General features: G+C 34.5%; 1 long non-coding RNA gene across 1 annotated transcript; it reads left to right on the top strand.

The window, feature by feature from the left end:
• The first annotated feature begins 1150 nt into the window (after positions 1 to 1150).
• On the top strand, positions 1151 to 5384 carry LOC148621752 (uncharacterized). Its single transcript, XR_015920859.1, has 3 exons — positions 1151 to 1379; positions 4143 to 4203; positions 5355 to 5384. It is a non-coding gene; the product is annotated as an uncharacterized LOC148621752 (long non-coding RNA).
• Positions 5385 to 5854: the final 470 nt, after the last annotated feature.

The following is a 5854-nucleotide window of genomic DNA, read 5'->3' as shown; positions in this document are numbered from 1 at the left end:
CATAACTATGCTTGTTTCTGGATCTTATATCTATTATATTTGTATGTATGTTATCACATTTACGATTATATGTTTAAGCTAACACCTAGCTGGCTTAATTATGTTTTCTGTGTGATTGTATATAATTATATGGTGTATATAGCTGTTCAATTGTGTTACTTTCATGTACACGTATTGTTTTTTCATCGTAATTCTTTGTACCAGTGTAAAATTGGCAATTTGAAAAAAAAAATAAAATAAAATAAAAAAAATAACCCTAAACTTGGATGCTAATTGCAATATCGGGGTTTGTTTCTAAAAATGATTTGCTTTTAAATTGATGAAAATGTGTTAAATGGAAACAGAACAAAACAAAACAAAACATGAAATTTAGTTGAATAACCGCATGAAATATCTTGCATTTTTAAATTAATACAGTCGAATCCCAAAATGAAACTTAGAGCGCTCTAAATACAGTACTCCATATGATTTTCTAACAACCCTCCCCCCTAAAAAGAATCAATAGAAAAAAGAAGTAATCGTTTCAGGTGTTTTTTACTTTTTACCGAAACATGCATAAACAGTAAACATTAACAGTTTATTTTATCACACTGTAATAAATCACACAAATCAATCAAATTTGCTTTTATTTCTATAATTTATCTTATCTTATAAATTATTACCCCTACATTTTAAGATAAACCATTAGAAAAAAGGGAAATTTTAATTCCATACATGTACGCACATGTACATGATATCCAATGGGATAATTTAGGATTTCTCTGAAATATTATAAAATAATACGATATATTTCTTATAAATTTTTATGCAATATTATATAAATCATTCATACAAACATACATACGTACAGTCCATAAAGATGAAAAAAAAATGAATTAAAGTCATATGGCAATTATTTCATGCAATGATTGACCAGTTGGAAAGACCGACCTGTATTGTACTAGTCCAGCACGCTAAACCAGATCTTTATTGTGCTAACTCATATACAAATGTTGTTGCAACAAACCGCAGGAAGGCATGCCATCTAACGCGGACTCGGATTCCGAGTCAACCAATCGTCACTCTATTTACTACATGTCACGTGCTTCCAAGGCAGATAAGCAGAAACGACTATTAAAAAAAATTAGTGTGACTCGGTCGGGGATAGAACCAACAACCTCCCATACTCGAGGCGAGCACGCTACCCCGAAGCCACCGAGGCGGTTAATGTTTGAAAATATAGAATGGTAGCTGTGGGATAAACTTTGTAGGGAAGTGATTAAAACCATTTTCTTAATCCTATCTGTTGTTAAATGGATAACCAGAAAACAAAACTAACTTAAATGAAGAGATTCTATTTCACGAAAATTCCGATGGTTAGAGCCGTATAACAACTTGAGGTAAATTGATTAATTGATTGCTGGTGTTTACCGCCCAAAAACGAACATGAAATGAAAAAAAAAGGATGGGACACAATGATGATGGGGTCGACAAGTTTTGATTGCCACTGGAAATAGGGGGAAGTTGGTAGGGACGGGCAATTTAGCCTCCTGCGGCGGAGCGCAAAGGTTCCCATACCAATATAATACCACAGCAGGGTTCTTTGACGTGCGAGGAATCGGCGTCTTTTCCAACACATTGCACCACTGTGGTTTGCAGTTACTAATAGGTTGATTTTTTTTCGTATTATGACCTGACGATCCCAGCATGTAGCATGCCAGGTATAGTCCATTCTATCACCTAGGGCACACAATCCAGTTGTTTTGTTGGCAGAGCGCCATAGTTCCCAGCCAGGGTTCTGAGCACTGTCTAGTCGCCTTTTACGATAAGCTTACAGCTGCTGGGGCCTATTCGTTTGACCACCGGGACCCAATCAATGGGGCATTGAGGTGACAGACAGCCCCATTAATTTTATGGTATATTGGAAATGAAAATTTAAACATGTCTTTGATTATTGTTACACGATGTAAATTACTGATTTTACAAATTTATAAACCTGCATGCATGTGTAGGACACTTAAAGATACTGTACTCACGAACAGATATACTCACTAATCCATATATCCTACCCTTTGATTTTAAGAGGGGAATCAAAAAGGCACGATTTAAATTTTCTCAAAATAAAAACACAGGATAAAAAAATTGATCCTAACCACCCTATACAAATCAAATGGTTGCTAACCACTGGGTATATAAATGTAACTACGGGGATTTTTAACAGACATGCATCCCGTTTAATGAAATTAAACATAAAATGCATTTTCTAATCGAAACGAAAAATATCTTACCTTTTAAATAATCATTTGTGTCTTTTGGTAAACCTAATTCGTGCAGCGTAGTAAAATTAAAATATGAGGAATTCGAGCAAGGATTGCCACGTCTTGATTTCCCATTAGAATTGCTCCTTCCTTCTTTACGTGTCATTTCTACTTGATGCCAAAATTGCACACTGATACTTGTATATGTGTAGTAGTGATCACATTTAAAAGTGATCAATGTTCGGAGCAAATACTGACCCGATCGCAAGTGCATGAGCGAGGTCAATAGTTTATTTGGCCCTGGGTATAATTTAATGTACTGCCTATTAAATTACACGCATCTGTAAATAGTGATCATTTCCACGTTATCCCGAATGTACACATTATTCTAGAACTTTCGATTATAGTCCAAGAACGGACAATTTTTCAGTTTGTAATTGAGTTTAATAAGTCATATATTCAATGTCATGTGCTAAATTAAGTAACTTTTTGACCGCTTCAAAAATCATTGCTTACCTTTAAGCGTAAACGTTAATTAAAATGTAAATGCAGTATTTTTGAAAGTTACGTTTTGCAACGTTTCAAAGAAATATTTTGTTCTAAAATCGTCTAATTTAGAAAACACAATGTAAGTTGAATGAAGGCAGAGTGCCTGTCTAGGAGAGAACGAATCCTAAACAATTTCCTTGTTAACATTGAAATTCCCCACATTTTCTAAACCTCAGCGTGTGTTGTTAGCACGAGTAATCAACCAAGTTATTATATTATATCATATGTATTTTTTGGGGGTTAATTAACCACAGAACACGGTTATTAATAATTTCACTGACCAGTAACATACTTGACAATATAAAGCAATTTAAAAGCAATTGTAAGCATATGTACACGGTAGGATTTTGTGTATATAAACATAGGGTGAGCTTGGTGATTTCACCAAATATACAACAAAGAGCTTAGATCATGGTAAGTTTCTCTCCTTATTATTGATTTTTCAACCTTGCATTCTATGCTGTGTTCCATATGTACGTACAAGTGTTTTATTATTTTATTCCCTTAGAATTATCCAAACTTATACGTAGAGACAACATAATCATAAGGGTCCACAGGCAAATGGGCATTATGGGGATTTTTCCCCTTTTGCGGGTGAATTTATAGCAACGATGTATTTTTATGCCTCATTGGGTATGTTGTGATAGGAGTGTCCGTCTGTCCTTCCATTATAAGGGTCTGAAGCTAGGCTATATAATAATATAGCTTTATTTTTATATAGCCTAGCTGGCCGAGTGGTCTTGGATGCTAGAGTTCGTGCAGGCGGTGTTGCCATAGATGTCACAGCGGTACGAGTTCGAGTCTTGCGGTGGAAACGACCAAAAATTTGCATCGCAAATTTGACAGTTCTAACATCGCTGGGAATTTTTCAGACCCTTCTATAAGTTTACATTATCTTTCCTGTATCAATTTGATCCGATTTCGCAGTGTAGCTAATAGAGTCGTCACATTCTGAGACGTTTATATAGCTATATATATATCGCAAATTTGACAGTTCTAACATCGTTGGGAATTTTTCAGACCCTTATATATATATATACTTCTTCCTTCGGTATTGCGTACTCAGATTGTGCATATCTTATTTTATATTTTGATTCAAATCGATTTGTAGTATTCAGACGTTGTCATTTATGAATATGGGGACACAGGGTACCCATCCCATATCGGTTACTTTAACTACACGAATGAATGAAATTTAATGGAACTCAAACAGAATCTTAATTATATATTCCCATTGTGCACCTTTAATTGTTGAGGTCAAATTTTGCATGTTATCCATGTGGGAGTTGGATATCAGTGAAGTGAGCGTTGCCTAACATCTTTTTTTTTCTAGTTTTACCTTTTTTTAATTAACAGATAAAGATTCTACTGCTAGTTGTTTTTGTGGGCGTGGCTTCAGCTACATGGAGAGGCGGAGGTAATCATAAAAATGATACTGTTCAAGTCAATAGTTGAATAATCAGTTGTTTTAGTCGATGTCTTAGCAAGCCATATAAATCTTAAGCCAGAAAAAAATATTTTCCAAACAAGGGCTATTTAAAGATTAATGGGTTAGACGAGAGTAGAGATTATTAATACAATTTACATGCAATATTATACTCCTTTATTATTATTTGACTGAAAAGTTTTATACATTTTAACTTAGAGGGGAGAAGGGAGGGGCGATCAGTGGTCTTTTTGTTTGTTTAAGTCTTAATTGCATTGTATGAACAATGCAATCTATAACGTGTACAGCGGTCAATTGCCATACTCTTTGCTTACACATGTACCACGACTAAATGTTTACTCAGTAAAGTCAATCAACTTATTACAATATAAATAGAAATACATATTCATTATATTAAACAGAAAATTTTCATTACCGGGCAATTTCGACGAGAAGGACAATGAATTAGTAACAATAAAAAGAACAGAAAACACCAATATTTTCGCAAAATACAAATTCTTAAATGATAACCAATGCCACAAGACAAAAATCAAATTTTGTGTAGGACGTCAATTACAGGTGGCGCTATGTTAACTTGAATATTTTTTCTAAAAAAAAAAGCCTTTTAAAATGAACCGTTCGAGAGAATAAACTGATACATAAATTACTTTTGTGAAATCAAAATTGTACTAGAAATTTTAATTTTGTTATTCGTCCTGATAAAAAAAATCAAAACATTTTTAAAATTAATTTATACAAATAATGGTTCACATTTCTTTAACAAAAACATCAATGCCCGCTTTCGGTACCAATAATGGACCTGGTAAATGTCCTAATATGATCTTTTCTATATTTGGACCTATACCATGTCATTGGTATCAATAAAGGTCTAGGACGGCTGTTATAGCCCTCGGCGTTGTCTCGGTCCTTTACAGAATTCTCGTCCATTATTGATACATCGGGAATGTTACAGCGCCAATACGGAAAAGAGCATACAATAATACTATAATAGATAAGAAAAAAAACAACCAAAAAAACAAAACAACGAAAGGAAGATGACTTTCACAATAACTATCCCATTGACATACGTCCTTGAAATGACTAGTTGACAAGTACATGTGTAATTGTTCGCATCGTTGTAGGCGGATGGGATGACGATTACTATCGACCAGGATGGGGAGGTGGTGGAATAATGGGTGGCGGGAGATGGGGCGGCGGAGGAATCTGGGGAGGATCTGGGGGTGGCGGAGGAATCATTGGAGGAGGTAGATGGGGCGGTGGAATTGGAGGAGAATGGGGAGGAGGAGGAAACTATGGTCGATATTGAGAACATCACCAAATATCCAATAAATGGTGAGATTTAAATTTAGCGTCAGATGTACAGGTTCACGTCTTTTACCATTAGCACATTTGGTCGATAGAGCTCTTAGGATAATACTATAGTCAGATCATTCTTAAAGTCTAGTATTTCAAAACACGAGCAACATTGGACAACTAGTAAAGTTATTAATTAACTATTAAAAAAGTATAGATATTCAGTTTGTCCAACGAAGTGGGTTTCGGTATTTCCAAAATTTTAACCGATTACATCTTTTCTACCTAATTTAAGATATTTCATTTAATTACATGTATCTATAATATA

Source organism: Perna viridis, chromosome 3 (assembly GCF_037379345.1).
Source record: "Perna viridis isolate PV_CMFRI_1.1 ecotype Kerala chromosome 3, ASM3737934v1, whole genome shotgun sequence".
NCBI classification, from domain to species: Eukaryota; Metazoa; Mollusca; class Bivalvia; order Mytilida; family Mytilidae; genus Perna; species Perna viridis.
This window is presented reverse-complemented; position numbering and strand designations above follow the sequence as displayed.